The 19,974-nt window shown below is 44.2% G+C and overlaps 1 protein-coding gene across 3 annotated transcripts in view; it reads left to right on the top strand.

Annotated features, from left to right (window-relative positions):
- Positions 1–18,972: 18,972 nt before the first annotated feature.
- The window catches only part of SMAD1 (SMAD family member 1), a 46,823-nt gene continuing 45,821 nt past the window's right edge, over positions 18,973–19,974 (top strand). For 2 of the 3 annotated variants that reach the window (XM_032186989.1, XM_032186987.1), the window contains exon 1: positions 18,973–19,176. The gene's annotated coding sequence lies outside the window, so the exon portion shown is untranslated. Of the gene's footprint in view, positions 19,177–19,795; positions 19,819–19,974 lie in introns of those variants that run through there. The other variant, XM_032186988.1, reaches the window with a different exon arrangement.

Genomic DNA, 19,974 nt, shown 5'->3' with positions numbered 1-19,974 from the left:
CCCCAAATAAAAGGGGAAAGCTGGAATATTTTTACTGGAATCCAGTTATCCACTTTACAGTGTAGCCCCATGAACTGGCAAAACTGAGGGGACATGATGCTGCAGCACGAGGTCAGGACAAACCGAAGGGAGATGCTGGGACCTCCGTCAGCTGGCAACATCTGCACGGGGAGCCACAGCCTCAGACCTCTGGCGAGCTGATGAAGTTAATTTATGTGAAGCCTGGGTCAGTAATTCAACACAAATGAAGCTGTAGGTGTAATGATGTTTTGAATCAAAACAAACTAGTTCAGAATTTAAATCAGTAAGAAGCGCTTCGAGCTATCATTCAGGAGAGGAGCACTGCTGGCGTAATGGTGAACATTTCTGAGATGCAAATCAGTCAGCCTCTCTGAAGGCCATTTGCTGGGCTTCCTGTGAAATTAAACTTGGCTCCTGAGATATGTGAGAAATTATATGTGGCTCCGGAGCTTTAATGCAAAATGTATATCAGCATATTCTGAACTGCAGCTGTGCGAATTGCTTACTGAAGTCTTGCTTACCTACGTGGCTGACATGAGCCATAGGATGGAGTTTCACAACACTTTCAGCTGACATAAGCCGGCACTGCTGCCAAAACAGTGCAAGGGTGCAGTTAGGTGATCCAGCTGAGCCAAACTAACAGGTCACTGCTGCTCAAAGGGGCTGGCTCCTCTGTGTGTCCCCCAGACCTGCCTCCCTGCTGCTGGCTGTGCACTCCCTGTGCTCCTCCTGCACTGGCTGTGCTCTTCCTCTGATCCTTCAGCAAGCCACCTTAGCTCCCATGCAGTCAAAGCGCACCAACAGTTGGTTTAAAGGGCCAAGCAGCAAGATTGCTCGGGCACAAGGAAGAAAGTCCTGGCTCCTCATCTGCAGGCAGGTCCAGAGAAGAGCGGAGGAAGGTGTGGGACTGATGTTTTTTTGGCAGCAGGAAGCCTTTAGCTTGGCTGCATCTTTTAGCTGCACCCAGAGCTAGCCGTGCTGCAGACCCACCTGGCTCTTGTTTTTTGTTTCCCCACCACCTCTCTCCTTGTGCCAGCGCCAGCACTTGCACAGCCAGCTGATGAGCTGTCTGGGGAGCTGAAGCCCCAGGAACAAAAACTCCGTTTAGCTCTAACCAGGGTCAGCTTTAGAGATGAGTGTGAAGGGGGCAGGAAGGAGCAGGGTATGGGAGCAGAGGGAAAGACTGGCTGTGGTTTCTTTTTGCAGTGGCAGTGACTGCAATAAGGTGTTGGTGAAAGTACATGCCTGGAGGCCTGGTGCTGTGGTTGAACCCTAGAAAATGAGAAGTACTGAGTTTCCAGAGTGTATTTGCATGACGCTCAGAGGAGAAAAGGAGTGGATTTCTGTTTCACGTTTTGTGCACTGACTTCTTCCAAAGGGTAACTTGACCCAGTTATCCATCCTGGGAGATCCCAGATTTCTCCTCCAAATAAAATCACTCAGTAAGGAGCGTGTAAATGAATCACCTTGTCAAGCAAGAAAAAAAAATATACCGTCTTTGGCTTTATGAAATACATCTAACCTGTTTGGTTGCTAGATATGTTTTAAAACATAATAACTGTTATTACTGCCGAGACAAACACAATACTATGCCAAAAACTAAACTGGATTCACTGTAGATTTTGCATTTTTAAATTCCAGTTACCCAGGCTGTCTGTTTTCAGTTCCAAATCATCGCAAAACAAACAGCTTTAACTTCTCAAGAAATGCTGGATTTACTTGAAAGAACTCTGTAGATATTAAGAGGTTGTTGGATGTGTTTTAATGCTGGCTGCAACAGCTGAAGCTTAAAATCTTGAAGTTTAGATTACACGAGGCTAAGGATTGCAGAGGAAAAAATGGAAAATCTGGACTGATGGTGTTCATGTAGCCCATGCATCGGCTGGAGAGCTGAGTGCACAATCACACTTTCTTAAAAATAACCCCGAAAAGCTACCCCACAAAGTGGTGTCATTGCATGGCTGAGGAGGCAGTGGAGGCCAGGAATGAGATGGTGGGGTTGGAAAGAGGAAGGGGGTAAAAGCCAGGGCCCTGAAAGAAACCTCTGTGTAGCTGTGACCAGAGGGGACATCCTGACGGGCCACAGCAGAAAGAGAGAATGAGCGGTGACACGGAGGGTGAGAGCAGAAGCAGTACACTAAGCCTGCCACCACATGCTACATTTAGGGAGACCTCACACCAGCTACAGCCTTATTTACAAGCATTTAGGTTAGCTACTCTTCTATTTGTTGTTAGGAAAAAAGTCCTCACTTTGCCACATTACCACCTCTATGCTGCAATTTGGTGAAAAGTTCACAATAAAAATGAAACCAATTACTGGAACCTTTTTCTGGTTAGGTTTTGTTGATTTATTTCCTCTGACACTGAAAAATATATTTTGTGCACATTTCTAATGCCCTTTGATATCTGTTTTATACAAATCTTTAGTTGGCTGCTATTGGCTAGGTTTTAATGGCACTGTTTTAATGTGCAGATATTTTTTTCTGTCATACCTATGCTTGGATGTGAAAATAATTTCAGCTTCTGCTGCTCTTCTGGCAGGACACTGACATTTGTTCTCTGTGTACAAGAACAGCTTCAGAGTTCTTGGGAGGAAACAAGTAAGAAGATTCAAGAAAAAGGATGAAGAAAATTCATTTAAAATTTAAATTCACTTTAGATTTCTATTTTCTGCAGTATTCACAGTTCCACCTTCTTCTGGTCTAAGTAAACTGCTACCTTAATTAAATTTGTGTGCTCTCAGATTAACCCTTGGGATCACAGACTATGTGAGTTTGCAGCAATTTGGAGATTTATTTTTTGAGAGTTAGAGCTGTGGCTATCACCCCAATGAGATGCAAGAATTTAAGTCCATCCAAATTGGAGCCAAGTAAGCCCAAATCCTATGTATTCATTCTGCCTAAAGACCTCATCTTTGACATCAGCTTAAGTTAGGCTGGCCATGTACCTAGATTTTTATTGTGCTATGAAAAGCTTTTAGGAACAGGTCATCTTTGGGCAAGGCCCACTCTGTTAAAAAAAAAAAAAAAAAAAAAAAAAGACAAGAAGTACTTTTCTCACTAAAGAAAGAAATATCAAGTGGCAAGCTTGTATTGCCACATTACTAATAAAGATGAAGATAATACTGCGTAGTACTTGAGCTATTTAGAAAACATATCCCCAGTCAGAAGAGCTTTCTGGTTTCCTTCAGCAAAGCTGTTAGATGACTTCAGCCTCTGTGTGCTCTGGAGAATGTGCCATATTGTCTGCTGCCAAGCACTTCCACTCCCTGCCCTCTGCAGCACTGAGGGCATCAGCTCTTTATGCTGGCCTTTTTGTGCATTAAAAGCCGTATTTTTGGAAGGTTATGCTGGCGGAGCAATGCTGAGCACTGCTTGCCTGTCTGTATTTTGCAGAGCCCTTAGGCTGTCTGCTTGGGTTGAGCAAGTTCCTCCTGAGCTCCGCCGGGTCTCTGTGGACCTGCATGCTTGACACACGGCTGAGACCACCCTAATTTCTGAGGGGCAGCCTTCCCACTGATCAGACCGTCTCCAAAGCGGTGGCTCCGTGGTGGTTTAACCATGTCTTACCACTGCAGCCCTTCTCTTGTGCACTAGTGCTGACATTTGTCCCAGCTGTTTCCTTATGCTAATCCAGCAGAAAACAAATACCTCAGAAAATAGTTTTCTGCCACAAAAGGAGTACCTCGATTACCATTCACACCTGTCAGCCCTATTCTTGTTTAGCTGGTTTCTGCAGTCCCCTTCTCTACTCTCCTTCATGTATGAAAATGTTATTTGCTTGCTGTAAGGTATAAGTCAGATTGGTGACTGTACAGAGGGAGAATTGTGTGGAATTTCATCCCCTTGCCTCATGACTACACACCAAAGTTGACTTTTTTTGTTTTATGCCTGCATGCATACATGGTTGTTTGACTTTTGGTCACATATTTATGGTTGTGCGTCCTTAAATCTTTTAGTATATTAAAATTGCATCAGTCTGTGTTTTCCATTTGGAATGTCACTTTTTTTAAACCTAAAATCTAGTTTGATACTGTAGAAACATAAAAGAATGCAAAATTGTTATGAATTAAGAGTTCAACTGTTTAAAATGTGGGCAAAGGCTGATATTTGCTTGCTTGAGATATTTTTCTATACAAGCTCAGAATATAATTTAAGAACAACTTGCATATTCTGTAGGCATGGGACAGTAACTTACCAATATCCCACTGACACTTGAAGATTTAGGACTGTATTATTCGAGACTGTTATACTTTAGGGATTTTAGTACTTTGTGTCATGCGTGCTGCTGAAATAAGGGTATGTTACACCTATGCAATTTCATCACCTTGTCATTTAGACTGGACCACAATACAACCCGGGATGGTGCAGGCAGGGGAAATACGACATACCACTCATTTCGGTAGCTTGCATGCTACATGCTGAAAAATGTTGTTACTCCTGTTGAATAACTCTGTCAGGCCCATTTCTATTGAGGCTTCACAGTTTGGTCTTCGGAAGTCGCTCGTGTTAAAAATAATGAAGAATCGTGAAAATGTTGTATGAGCTAAACTGCGAGAGTCTCTCTGTCCTCTCACAGCCTGCTCCCACTCTGTTGCTTTTGCTCACATGTGGTGTTGTAAAGCAATTAATATATAAAAAAAAAAAATCATTTTGCTCATCTCAGAAGTATGAAGTTTCATAGATCTATGCCAAACGTATTGTCTCATATACTGTAGCTCTGGTTACCCATGTTTGGAAGTTTCAGAGCTCATCAGAGGGAAATAGATGCAGTTTTTTGATGACACAGTGGAGCAGGCACAATATTGGACCAATATTATACCTGTCACAGTATTATACCTGTGTCCCTTGGTAGTATCTTTGTTAGCTTAAAGACCCCAAGTCCTTCAGGGAGTGTCACAAATACATATTCTGTCCCTTTGTGCTATATTTTTATATTTATATCTCTGATTTAGTTGACAGATGTGAAACAAGCACATGAAGCCAGATAACTCCCTAGTAACTACACAGCTGCAGATGTTGAAGAGAGCAAGTTATTCTGGCTAAGGTCAGTATTAATTTATGCTCAAAACTTTCCTTCCAGACATGCCATTTTTTGATGGTATAATATATCTTACTGTTATTTTGGGCTGATCCCTCCCACATTGATCAAACTGCTTCCCCATCTGTGGCCTCTTCTAGCATGAAGCTGTAAAGCATTCAGAGCCCAGTATTTGCTTTTCCTGGGTGAGAGGAATAGACTTAATGCACATACAAAAGCGACAGTAGGTTAAAAAAAAGTCTAGAGACAGCAAAATTTCAAGGCTTGACAATATCTTACATATGTGACAGTTTGGAAAAACAGTTTTTTCTCTACCTTCATCTTGTTATTTCTGCTCATAAGGACAACACAATCTTTTCTGTTAAGAAAGAAAAAAAAATCTAGTTTGCTTTTGTCAATGGCCAAACTCTGAATTTTCATGTATTTTTTCTTCTCTTTGATCTGTTTGAAACTCTTACCAAATTCCTGCTCTGCTATGACCCCAGGTTTGGCAGAACCACAAATTCAACTCTGTATAATATAAACAGATAGTGTAAAATACAGTGCTGCTTTATAGTTGATTGGAATTAGCTAGTGGTCATTCACTTTGGGGCAACATGTGGTTGCCTAATGCTTTAAAATTTGAGGTAGATTGGTTAACCATGCAGTTTAAGAAGCTATTTTTAAGCTATAAACTGACCTCATTTAGCTTGGACAACTGCCGTTCCCATAAAGGAGAATATTAGTTTTAATTTTTTTGAAGTATATTTTAAGAGATTCTAGGTTAGCAAAGGTCACAGAGAAGCCTTAAGGCCTCTTCTAGCATCCCTCTGAGCTTCATAGGAGTCTTTCCACTTTTTTCAAACTTCTGTGGATGATGATGAAGAACAAATAGCTGTCCTCTGATGGGAAGGCTTCAAAGATGGGATGGTACATTGTGGCCGTGTGCCTTTTTGCTATGAACTAGCCAGCAAAGTTAAAGAGCTGCACAAACCTGACACTGGTTCTAAGCCTTTCAGCAGTTCTTACAGGTTCAGCTCAGCACCATGACAATGAAGCTGCAGGACTTCAAGTCAGCTTGGAGCACGAGTTGGAGCAAATGGTCACCTGCACAAAATATATTCTATAGATATACCCATGAAAGCTTGCCCCACAAACACATTTATGAATGCCAACTGAATGTTTCACTGTAGAGGTAGTATCCCAGCAAATGATCTTATCGACCCTTGGAGTAGAGCAGGGGAGATTCATGCAGACAGCAATTGTTTTGGGTTCAGAAAAGAATTGCAGAAGAAATGCCATCACCTACTGAAGCAGGCTGGTAATAATGCTACAGCTCTCCGTGGTATTATTTTGTAGAAATGAATTATGCCTTGAGAAAAATGTATTTCTTGGGTGCTTATTCAGTGCTTATTTACTTATTTAGTGTAAGTGAGGAGTGTTTGTTCAGGGCTAAACCCTATTTTATAACTTTTAATGTGATGCTGCAAGTTTAATATCATGCAACAAGAGAAATTTAAAAGAACTTAGAAGTAGCTTATCCACTTTGTTATTACCTGTGGTTTCCTGTATTAGTATTGTTTTATATGGTCAAGCTACTTCTGATGTTACATGATCGGTGAGGTCAGACATCTGCCTCTCTCTAATAACCATTCTGGGCTGTATTGAAATAATGCAGAGGTGCCTAAAGCAGGACTTGGGCAGACTTCTTTCTAAAAGCACAAACCTGGAAGCAGCATACATAATTTGGGCCTCGCTTCATCCAGTGGAGCCCCAAACCGCGGTACAACACAGCCGTGCTCCTTTTTGACTGTGTCTGGGCCTCTCCCTTGCAGTCGGGCAGCTCCTCTGCTGCAGATGGGAGGGGGTGAAAGACAACTTGGAGCTGCATCTGATGGAAGACCTTGAGCCAGCAGAGAGATTGCAGATGATGAGGAGAGCAGCAACCGTGGCATCTCTTCCTCAGCTTCCCACTGAGAAGTAGTTGTGCCTATTCAGGGGGATTCCAGTTAGTGTGAGTTGAGTGTAGGCATCTTACAGCGCTGAGGAAATACTGTTGAGGAGGAGAGGGCTTTTAGAGGAATGTTGAAGCCTCAGCATTTTCCAGCTAGGTGTCTCAAGACAATTCCCTGGTTAGAGTACTGATTTTTTGTTGCTGTTGTTCCATGCAAAGGCACCCACGAATAAGAAGCAACAGTACTGTTGCTTTTGCTGCACTACAGGGTATGAGCCAGCTCTGCTTAGAAAGCAGGCAGAAACATGGCAAAAACTAGAAAGCTCTGTTGATGACGCGGTGTATATAAAGCAGATATCGTCCTACTGAGAGGATCTCCATGCCAGAGCTGACACATAACCCGCTGGGTTAAGAATGTGGGCAGGTAAAACATGGAAGTGCTTAAACCTGTGTAAACTATGTCCTAATTCTTCCTTCACATGGTGCAGAAATACTGTGTTCCTCACTGAGAAATCTCAGTATTGGCCCATGACCACGACTTGTTTCACAACACATAGTACTGTGGTGTTTGTGCCTGGTTTGGGATATAGCTGCTTTGTTTCTGCTACTTACCACTGTTGCCTGCAGGTTTTCCTCTGTACACACAAAGGTTCAGTGTTTGCCTAGTAGGCAATGCAACCAGATTTCTTTTCCTAATAACCACTTGCACTGGAAATAAATAAATAAATAATCATAGGAAAAACATTTGGTCTCCGGAAAAGAAAAAAAAAAAAAAAGAAGAAAAAAAAAAGCTTGATTTTGCAAAATTCAGATTTTGGGGCCAAAATATGAGTAGGCTGTTATCCTTTATTAATTCAGGGAGTTTGGTTATTTTGCTTGTCATCAACACAAAAACAAAGTATTTACTTTTTTCAAAATAAAAGATCACCCCAAGGAAGCTCTAAAGTATTAAAAAAGGGAAAAAAATAGTGTGGCTCTAAAATGGATATATCCATCACTTGTAAAGCATCTGATCTCTGTAAGTCACTGGACAATTCCTGCTGATTCACACTGAATTAGAGTCAGGTCTCAAGAAACACCAGCTTTGGTTGGTTTAACTTCTTTCCCTTGATGGAAAGCTGGCACGTGGGATGGAGCAGATAGCAAGTAAGAGTCACTAAAGTAAAGTCAGTAAAAATGGCTTGAGTGACAAGCGTGCTTATGGCCTCCCAGTCCTCTAGACCAGGGGCCTGGCCAAAGCATGCTGTGGTTGCCCCTCAGCAAATGCACCAGTGTTTCTTCCCCCATAGTGACAGACAAAGTGGGAGCCTGATGAATGCCCGTATCTCACTCTGGTATGCGGCTGAAATGTCTGGGAGTGTTCTGGGAGCTCGAGATTGGGTATAGGTACTGTGATCTTTGGAAACAGTAACCTAGGAAGTTATCTGAGTGGTTTTAGTATAGTGGTAGCCCTTTGCATTCTTTGGATTTTGTTGGTTAAAGTAATGCAACTACATAGACTTGCAAGACACTCCCTAGGTCTGCCTCAGTTTTACTGGTCTCTATTGCTTATGCCTGTGATTATATCCTATTCTTAGAGGTGTTACTTTGTCGATGTACGCCATCCCTTAAAATCACTCTTATTTATTGCCTACAGCGCGCACGCAGTACCCACCTCTAGTAATTTGCAGCTGATCTCTGGGAAATGCTGCCAAGATTCCGGGCAGGCTTCAGGACGGTCTCCTGTACTGCCCGGGTGTAGTGTTTAGTGGCTGGCCCGTTTCATAAATGCTTGCCACGTGCTGTTGGTTGTGCACCTGCTGCGGCAAGAAGCCTGAAGTGGAGCCGCAGCTGCCTTCATGATGCAGAGCAGAGCGGCCCCAGGCCAGCAGGGAGTCAGGAGCAGGCGTTTTGTAGGTGCCAAGCCTTCAGCTTCAGTTTCAGCCGAGCTGCGATGTGCCGCGGATCTCCTGCCAGAACGAAGGTTGCCTGTTCACAGTATAGACATGTCTGTCATGTTTGAAGTTGTGTCTAAGGAAGAACTGGAGATAAGACAGGTACTGGCAACAGGAGAGAGGAGAAGGGAATTTCTACATTTATTAGTCATGTTGCTGAAGAAAGAGGAAAGATTTTATCGTGTCTGCCTTGCTGAAAGCAAGGCTCTGGGTTCACAAGACCTGCTGGTACCAGCGTGTAACTGTGCCTACTTTCATGCCTGCTACGGCTAGAAGGCTGCCACCACTTTCCTTACAGTGAAGAGGAAAAAGGTTCTGTGGTTAGGATGTTTGCTGTATGTTTGCCCATGTAGGCATGACCAACAGATGAGAATTAAGCTGTCATTTGTTCTAACCTTTCAGAAAACGTGACTAAGAGGGAACACAGCACTAATCAAACAGAAATGGGAGGAAAGCTCTGTAAGGCACACCACGCCGGCCCCGCTGGTGAAGTGCTGAAGTCCTCCCAGCTGCCCACAGCTTGGCAGATGCCTGCCTGCTAATTAAAGAACTGATCATGAATGAAAGGCAGACTAATGATGCAAAGAGAACTACGGCACTCCTACTTAGGGCAAAGCCTTATTTTTTTTTCTTTTATTTATTTATTTATTTATTTCTGGTGAGCTAAGCACGGTCTCTTTAAAAGCCTTGGCCTTCTTTCCGAAGTGTTATTGCTCTGCCCCACCCCTGCATAAGCAACACCTGCGTACCTGCAGGCTGCTTTCTCCTTGATGGCTTGTACACCTTGATCATTCAGGTTGCTGGAGTGGTCTCATTAGCACAGTGTAGTCATCCCTTTTGTTAACACAAGGACATTGATCTGACCTTGTCCAGATCCCAGTGATGCTGTAACTTGCCGTGCTAGTAGTCCTTTTGCTACATTTGCATTCTTGGTAGCCACTGGGCTGATGAGTTTTAATAGGAGAAGGGAGCCCTTCCCAACCAGGACACGCACAAGGGATAGCAGGTGGTAGCAAGAAGAGCACCAAACAATTGTGGGTGGTTCTGTGCTGTGGGACCAACTGCAACAGCCTGCTCAGCAAACCCCTAGTGTTTCAGAGAGGTTTCTGAGTGCTGACTGGCTGCTTATGATGTATGTCAAGGTGATCTGGGGGTCTGTACCATTGCTCTGGGTGTAGAGAAATGTATCACATACCTAGGAATCCTGGAAGTACAGATCCTTTTGGGTCTGAGGAAGCCTGATGGATTTTAAGGAGGAGAGAGGCATTTGGGAATAATTAACTAAGAAACAGTTAACTTCCAGAAAAACTGCAGAGGCTTAAGTTCTTTACCTCTCCATAACGCATGTTATTGAAATTACACGAGGGACTACAGTGCTGTGCTCAGGAAACTCAGTTGGTTTACTAACAGGTTTGTGGCTACCTTCAGCTGTTTCTGCTTCTCCCTGGTAGTGTGGAAGGCCTGTGACCTGAGCATTAGTGCTGTACACCAATGGTTTCTACTTCTGGTAAGACCCACCAGAACAGAGAGGGCATCCATCCTCCAACAGGTATTTTGGGTCCTCCAGCACACCCAACACGTAAGCAGTGTATTGATAGATTAAGGTCACACTTCCCTTGTTCATTGGAGGAATAGGGAACTCAAGGCCATTGTATTGTCAGTTTTTTACACTCCTAAAATGTGAATGGGGTGAATGAGATGCTCCTTTGTTATAGTGAGGAAATGAATGAGGTCTTCATTATGTGGGAAGGAAGGAGAGAGAGAACAAAATCTTAGGAGTGAGAGCAGGGAAGCAAATACACAGAGGAGAAAAATAATCATGGAAGCAGAACAGGCACAACGTAGGCTGCAGAAAGAGGCAGGGGAGAAACAAATGTAGGGCTTACTGGGTTAGGACATCAGGAGGCAGAGAGATGGCTGGCAGAGAAAAAAGTAAGCATGTTCTTACCCACCAGAAGGACTTGCACAGGTATCAGCAGGGAGGAGCTGCTCTTCCCGTGCTTTACAGGATCAAAGAGCAAGTGGAATATTTCTGTGTACGTTTGTACAACGTGTAGCACATGCAATTCCAGTCCTGATTACTATTAAAAGATAGCACAGGTAATTAAAAAAGCATCACATACAGGCCCAGGTAGGAAAGACAAGACAAGGGTTGGCAAACCACTGGCTGACCTAGCCTGTCGCTCCTTATTTTATTCCCATTTATTCATCACAGAGCTAATTAGTGGCATATTATGGAACTGAGGTCATTAAGACTTAGGCTTCTTTGCATCTACTCCAACTAATTTTAAAACCAACTAGCATGTTTTGGTACACTTCCCTTTTGTGGACCGTGCCACTGTGTTCCAAACCCCCTTGCCCTTTCTTTTGGCATTTGCATGTGGTCACTGCCTTTAGTAGGGCTTCCTTTCAATATAACGCAATGGCTGGAGATTTCCCAGAGAAAATGTGCTGCTTTTCTTCTTTCTGTACTGCACTCCTTGCCTGGAGCAGGTGGGAGCAATGCACCAGTTCTGCCCCATGCACGTCACATCAAAAGGACCTCTCTTGGTGTGTGCAAATTGAGAACTGAGCTGCATTAGGGGGAACTTCAAGGATGACAGCACTGGAAAATCAAATCAGCTTTAAAGAGAAACACACAGCATTTAGCTGGCTCTGCACTGATAACAAGCATTTACAATCACTAGATCACGAGAACTGCACCATGCAGGGATAATTGCCTGTTATAAATGGCACTGTAGTAACGAGGAGACCAGTGATCTGTATTTAACAAGATTATACACCACAAATCAACGATAAGGCAGGCATTGCTTCTCTGATTCACTTTTGTCAAAGATGAATGAACACAAGGCAAGGTAAAACAAAAATCGAAACAAAGAAAGCACAAAATATGTGAATGCTTTTCAGGCTAAAAAAAATACAGAAATTAATTCTTCTGCAGACTGATACAGCTAAATACAACACAGAGAGAATGGGAGGTTTATAAATTCATCTGGGCCTCAGTGATCCCTCTGTGGATACAGTATACTGTGAAGGTGATAGGAGCCCTGACCTCTTGGAATTACCAGAGTCCTCATGGGCATTTTACTCACAAGCCACTGGTGTCATTTTGTTGTCCCAGCTAAATTTCAGTTTGGTTAATTATATTCTGACTACTTGATTCCCCAAGAAGCATAGTTGTCGCTGTCTTTAATTATTTGAAGATGAAACTTTGCATGTTTTGTTAGTGTATGACAGTTATACGTAGAATTTTATGTGTATACTGTTTTGCAGGCAAAGATACAGGATTGGAACCAAGGAGCTTCAAACAAACCTAAGGATGAACGCACGTTAGAACAGAATCTGTGGAAATGAGTTGAGGTAAAGGTTGCTAATTGTTAGTGTGAATGGGTGGGAAATGTAAATGTAAAGGAGAGGGAATGTCTCTAAGAGAATAGGTTATGTGATGTGCTTTGTTTCTGCACACATTGCTAGAAAGTTCTCATGATGCTTGCAGTCTTACAGCAATTCAAATTTCCTGCTTTTGGATCTAATATTGAGAGGTTTTAGAATGGGATTTTGAAAAGAGAGGGCTGGCAGGTTATACCAGGATCACAGAAACCAAACGAGCTCCCTTTCTCTATTATGTTGCCTCTGAAAATGCCATGTCCACAAGCAAAACCAAGAGTGATTTATTTAATTAATCACAAGGCATGACTGTAATTTTATTTCTCATCTGAAAAATGAGAAACATGGTCCCAGCAACACAATGCCCTTCACATATGACAAACCAGGACCACTCTGGGCTACCTCAGACATCCGTGAGTGTAGCCTAAAATTGGGATAATACCTTAGCAGTTCTCAGTTGAATCCTAAATCTGAGTCCTAAACTGTTTCTTACACTATCTGTGTTTTCCCTGGCATGTATCTTATCTGAGCACTGACCAAGCCTGACCTATTTTGTGCAAGATTTGATGAGATCACAGTGCAAGACTGTCTAACTGCAGGCCATAAATTGTTGTACTCCTCCATCTGGTTGCTCTCTGACAAGCGTATGCTTTGCTTAATCAGGGTTACAGACTCCCTATCAGTGCCATCTTCTAGGTGCTGAAAGCCTTAGGAACATGAGCAGCTGGGCTGTGGGGGTCACGTGCTGTGCGACTGGACTTTGCAGGAGCTGGACCAGCTGCACATTGGCTGTGAGGCCGCTTTCTGGTTGCAGGTTTTCAGCTGGAGTAAGGCAGCATCGCTATCTCTTGCTATTTGCAGCTATCTGGGGACTTTCCGTGGTGATATCCATACTGAATATTTGATCCTTGTCTGTAAAAGCGATACTTTTCGGCATCCAGATAAAATGCTTTACGCTGAAAACTACTTTATACCTGATTGTGTGCAGAGGCACATGTAGGTACCTTAGTTTTCTCTCTTTTTTTTTTTTTTTTTCCCTCCCTAATTTTAAAGAGTCATTGACTGTGAGATTTACAAAACAGCTTTCCTAAGTGTTAGTAAACCATGTAGTCCTTTCCTTTCTTCTCTCTGATGCTTCTGACAACAGAAAAATCTCTGGGTATGCATGGCATGATTTGGTCATGAATAAAGGCCAAATAGATATAGAAAAGAATAATAAAATTACACAAAAATAAAGAGTAATAAATTGTTTTGTCAGGGCTGAAAACAAGAGAACCTTATTTGAGAGGCTTCCCAAGTGGACAGGCTGCTCCTGTCCACTTGGGAAGAGACATGATATTTCTCAGGGAAAGAAGAGATGAGTTTTGTGTCACGAGATGAGCTATGAGCTGTAAACAAGCATCAGCTAAGTCTCAGTTTTGCAACTAAGTATTGAAAATACACTTTTCAGAATGGTGAGCTGCAGCATGAACCTGGGGGAGAAAACCACTATTAGTTCTGTTCACTGAATGAGATGGGTCTTTTGGAAAGAATGCATACAACCGTGCAATCAAAGACATGTGTCAGGATGCCCCTCAACTAAATACTTAATTAAGATTATACCGACAACATTGATTTTGATTGGTCACAACTTTTAACTGCCTAATTTTGCAATTTTTATTTATAATGAGGATTCATAGCTGTGATTTGTGCAATAACATATGAAGTTTAGAGAGGGTTGCTTTTAAATCTACTCAGCTTGTTTGTCATAATTTGGCTATTTTTGGTCAAGCAAGAAATGAATGGAATTTAAAATTGGTCTCAGTGCCCTTGACACGCGGGCAACCTTTCCAACACTTTGTGTGCCTGCCAGGATGTCTGAAACTTACAAGCTAATTTCCTCCTGAAAGTGCAAACAGAAACTGATACACGTACATTTATTGTCATGGCTATCATTTATTGAGAACTCACTAAGAACTCATTGCCTTTGGATTACTAATTAAATGCTAATTTACTCACACTGGCTCACTGAATTCCTCAGTCCTATCACTCTTTCTCCTCACATTCTCTTATTCACCCGTAAGCCCAGCTCCTGTGCTTATCACAGTCCTTCTAACACTGTGTTTGCAGCTGTGCTCGGAATGAAAGAATTTTGCATTGCTTAAAAAGAAGCTCGCTATGTCTATCAGTTTCATAGCCACTTTAAACTGGCTGAAGACACTATTAAAAAGATAAGTTTTGCCCTTTCTTCCACCTCAGCCCTGCCCCTTCACAGGCTCAACGCAAGGTTTTGGACAAGCACACAGTGAACAGATCAGGGAACTGATTCAAATTAAAAGTGAACTTGGGCCCTTGGAAAACCATTTGTTTTTCCCAGCCAGATCAGTTCCCCAGGCCTGTTCAGTTTGCAGCTGCACCAGCAATTGTGCCAGCACAAAGGGGGTGGGTGACGTGGGGTTAGGGATGAGCAGGAGGAAGGGGGGACTGCTTTACTGCTGACTTGTGCAGCCAAAAGTGACACTGAGCTCTTGCACTAGTTCAGAAAAAATTGAGAAGAGGTTTCTGAATTCCTCGAGATTTATACTAAGTATTATTTATGTGGGGAATGAAAATGAGGCACGATACCTTTTTATGTTTTTAATCTCTGTATAGAATGGGCTCATTGTATTGTCACAAAATATTAGCAAAACATGGAAGTGAAAGGCTGCATTTAGATGCAATATATGTGATTTTGTTAGTCTTCCAATGGTGTAATTTAGGTGTCTCCTCTTTGGGTAAGAGCTGGAGCAAAGTCCTTACATCAGAGCCTACAGAGAAAGACACCAATAAAGGAGATAAGGGAGCGCCCTGCTTAGTACTTTTTCTCAGCCCAAACCTTTTGGATTCATAACTTTTAATAAGGATCTTGGCAGCTTTAGCCAGCTACATTAATCTCAGGCAAGTAATGAATTTTGGTCTGAATCCCATCATCTCAAGGGTGGAAAAGATGAATGCCTGCTCAATCTGATCAAAGACTTCTCTGGCATTTTCAGACAGATTTACAGCAGAAGCTTTATTTAATGCAACAGAGGAAAATACATATAATAATTTTGGAAATTATCAGCTCCACATTTATTCTCTATAAATGCCACTTAATCATGGTAGGCCAGTTTAGGAGAACTTCTAAGTTAGAGTGAAGTGGGTTCTTTGTTCTTTTGCATATGTGAGTGAGTAAGGAAGCAAAGGTAGATCCCAAGCAGACTTTTGACTCTACAGGAACAAACTCATGAAGGGTTCATTTTAGTAGATGGTTGGACATACTGAAGAAGGCATATACAGAAAACCCTCACAACATCTATCTGCAAGGCCTTTATAGCCTACTTCCTCTAGGTTTGTGTGCAACCTACACAGTGCCAGCTCAAAGCTTCTCTTCAGGGTAAGCGATGTTGAATCTTGATGCTCGAGGATGCGGTCAGATCAACCTCTGGCACAGAACAGCTGCTGAGGCACTGTGCTCCTTCTCTCCCCCTGCCCCAGCTGCCTGCAGGTGCCAGCAGAGCACTCAGCAGGGAAAAGGGGGGAGAGGAGGGCCACTGTGTCCTCTTTAAAGGGGACAGGGCGTCAGGTGAACATCTCAGCGGCTGCTGTCATTCTGATGCCCCATTCAGATGGCCTTTGGAGGCCACAGTTCATCCACCCCATGTGCACCGTAGCACTCCTGCTGCTGTGCAGGGCTGAAATACCTTGGCCCAGCACAGACCCAAGCACCTTTCTCGGCAGTGGAAATCAGCAGCCAACTCTGTGCTACCAGGGCTAGCCAGTGCCTTGTACCCAAAGGGGTTTGGAAAACTGTACTGAGCTCTTTGCAGTTATGATGACCTCTTAAAAATACTTCTTACCTTCTCCCACATGCTGTCTTCTGCCCGAGGCATCTTTCCCAAACAGATTTGTGTAACTGCTGAACAGTCTGCATATCCACTTTTAATAATGCTGGGGTGGGAGGCTTCTTTAATACCTCACCTATTTAAAGAAGAAGACAAGCCGTGGAGGACAGAGGCTGATAAGTACTGTTTTTACCAGCCAGCCCAGGAAAGAAGGAAATTATGAAATCAAGTATCCTTAGAAAGCCATTATTCTTCCTGACAGAGCTCCTCTCCTCTCAGAAAATACTGCTCATATTTTCCCACGCTAGGGCAACACTCTAATGGCTAAAATGAAAGTGACTCTAGTGATTTTAATGTAAATAATAAGTTATGTGTTTGATACAATTTAATTAGCCACGAAGCTCTAGTTTCTGGCACAAACCTGGTGAACATAAAGGTGAAGCAAAGTTACTGTGTTTGGTGCTAAACTGTCTCCAGAAGGCACTGGCTAGCCCTGGAACCCCTGTGAATAAGCCAGATGAAACATATGCTGCCTGGCTGAAGTTAACAAGAAATACTAAATCATAATCTGCATATAAACTCTGATTTTAGAGGATGATTAAAAGCTAATAGTAGAGGTAGCAGTTGTCATCACAGCATTTCTTAGATATTTGTTTTGTGATGTAATAGAATAAAAATATGCGATATAATGAGTGTCTTAGCACTGTGCCTTCTAACAAGCTGTTTTTGAGAGGCAGATTTTAAAGGTGATTAGGCAGGTGCTTGGTGAGATTTTTAAAAGTGTCTAAGAGATTAATGTTGCCTTTGAAAATCTTATTAGAAGTTTATCTGCATAAGTGCACCAATTCCACTAAAGTTCAGGCTTATGAGCCTTATAACTGATGGCTTCATTTGATTTTACACCTGATCTGATGAAAAGTCAGACTGTTTCCAAAAAAAACTGTTCATCTCCTTCTTCGTTGCTCCTAGCCCCACGTTGTGTTTTCTTGCAGTAGACTGAACACTAATGTCATTGCACAGTAGGATATGAAAAAAGAAATAATGTCCTCTGTAACATCTTCAGGTAGCACAATTATTCGGCCCTATGCAGAGGAGGATCTCTGTTGTAGGAGTAGCATCAAGCCATATTCCTGGATATACGTGCCCTTGTGCTCTCTGCTTTCCATTTTAATTAGGGTGTATTACAAGTAGCTGATGGAGATGGAGGCGTTGAATGTGCAGAATTCCCAGGTAAGAAAGACACTTGTTGATACTGCTCACATGGAGTAAGGGGTTTGGACAGTCACCTGTGAGTTGCACGTCTTAAAGCAGGCAGCAGACTTGCAGTTTTGACTTGGTTGTGTACAAAGGCAGCCCTGCCAGGAGCGGCACGCTGTTTCTGCTTGTTCTCAGGTCTTCCCTCACAACTGACCAAGCCAGCTCTGACCAAACCTCTGACCAACCCTGTCCAGAACAGCCGTTCAGGTTATTAAACATCAGCAAAAGGCCACACCAGGCTATTTTGTTGCCCTTTATAGGTAAAGGACCATATTAATGCGATCCTCCCCAAGCCTCAGTCTAAGTAGAAAATAATTTAATTCTCTCATACCGAAGCGAACCAAACAGTCAACCCTAACAACAACAAAAGAGGTAAAAATGTGGTTCTAACAAGACACCTGACAAACTGCAGTGCTCCCCTAATTATCGTCTTGTCATATCTGCTTAGTGTGAACCGTGCACTGAGTAGATGCTCGGAGCCTGCTGCCCATCTCAGGCCTTCTCCACGTATTTCTCTGTGTGAAACTGGAGCGCTGAGGTGCTGCTCTTGGGGCTTGTCACTACTGCTGCACCCAGACACCTGGCCCTGATTTGGGTACAAAAACAGTAACAGCCTCTTGTTTCTTCTGTGCATTGCTTGGAAATGTCTTCATTACACTGATAGTATCTCAGTTACATTGTGCTCCTCCTGACCTTGGGCCATTTCAGTTCTGTTTCTTCAGACTCCTCGCACACCTGGGAGGATGGATGTGCCAAGCCAGGACTGCTGTTGTTCCCGTAATCTGCAGGGCCTCAGTCTCTCTGTGCTTTAAAACGAGGTCAATGCCATACATAGGGCTTCCTATGCAGGCAAAAACGTGTACTGGTGTAGGTATAGATGTGATTATGCCAGTACAGATGCATCACGCGTGATCTTTTCTCATGTAGAAAAGTCTTCCACTTCATGCTTCGCATCTCCTTCCAGGAATGATGATTGGGTGAAAGCCAAGGTATTTGTTAAAAAAAAAACAAAAAAAAAAAAAACAAAAAAAAAAACATGTTTCATTACACTCATACGTGTGCTGTGCTCATCTGAGTGAAGATTCCTACAGCCACAGCTGGTCGCGAAGCTCACCTTCCCCGAAGTGGGCTCCACACATTCAGCTGGACCCACCTCGGAGCAGATGCGTGCGGATTCAGGGTCTGGCTCCATGTCAGAGGGCCGCAGGGGTGAGACCTCGTTCCCCTACAGAAGAAACCTCACGCACCTTCACCTTCGGCATTAAGGGGGGCTCAGGGGGTGAATCCCCTGCGAGAGCCAGGGGCGAGCAGCGCGCTGCCAACGACTCGGGCTACTTGCCAGCCTGCCGCTGCTCGCCCTGCTCCCGGCCCGGCCCAGCCCGGGGGGCGGTCGCTGGGAGAGGATCCCTTTTGCCGGTCTGTCCGTCTGTCTGTCCGTCCATCCGTCCGAGCTGGGCGGCTCCGAGCTCCTGACGCCAGGCTCGGAGGCAGGGCGAGCGCGGGGCTGCCCGGCGGCGGCGCAGCGAGCGGGGAGCCCCCGCCCGGCCCGGCCCGGCCCGGCCCCCTTCTTCCCCGCAGCCTCCGACAACTTGGCCGGCCCCGAGCCTCAGCGGGCGGCTGCGCCCTCCTCGTCCTCCCCTCCGGCCTTCGTCCCAGCGGGGGTCCCCGGGCAGGGCGAGGCCCCGGGGAAGCGGCTGGGTGCCCTCTCCTCGCCGGCATGATGGCGGCACGGCCCGCCGGGGCGCGGGCTCCAAGTTTCTGGGTAGGTGCCGCCGCCGCGGGCTCGGGGGGACGGGAGGGAAGGGGACCCCAAACCCCGACCCCGACCCCAACCCCAACCCCTCGGGGCAGGGCAGGGCAGGGCAGGGCAGGGCAGGCTCCTGCCTTTGTGTGCTGCGGGGAAAAAGCCCCGGGGCTCGGAGGGAGCGCGGCTGGCCCGCCTCGCCGCCCTTCTTCCCTGCCGCCCTTTCTTCGCGCGGCCCCCTCCCCTCTTTTTTCCTCTTTTTCTTTCTTTCTAATTAACGTTTAAAATGAAAAATCTCTGCTCGGAGGTCAAGCAAAGTTCACTTTTTTTTTTTTTTTTTTTTTTTTTTTTTTTTTTTTTTTTTTGTCCTCCTCCCTGTTTGGATGCCCGAGATTTTCCCCTCCTCCGTCTCGTTTCTTCTCCGTGTGCCCGAGCCCTCCTGTCCCCAGCGCAGCTCCCCGGGGCTGCTGGAAACGTCCTGCTGGGGAAACACTCCGTCACGCCTCCAAAAAATGGGCCAAATCCCGGCTTTTTATTTTTATTTCTTGTCAACTGGAGTCGGTGGGAGTTGTGGCTGAGGAAGGACTGCTGTGCTTGCTCTTTTGTTAGCAGATCAGTCTGGAGAAGATGCGGGGTCTGACCTTATACTTTGCCTTTCCGGTATACAGATGATCTTTAAGCTGTAATTGTTATTTCGGTGTATTTTAGGGGAAAAAAACGGCGTTCGCTGCATGTAAAACAGGGTCTCGGCGTTATTTGGGGAAGGAGAGGGATTGTTGGATGGAGGTGGGGAGTAGATGTGTGTTCCAGATAGAA

This window comes from Aythya fuligula, chromosome 4, assembly GCF_009819795.1.
Source record: "Aythya fuligula isolate bAytFul2 chromosome 4, bAytFul2.pri, whole genome shotgun sequence".
NCBI lineage: Eukaryota > Metazoa > Chordata > Aves > Anseriformes > Anatidae > Aythya > Aythya fuligula.
This window is presented reverse-complemented; position numbering and strand designations above follow the sequence as displayed.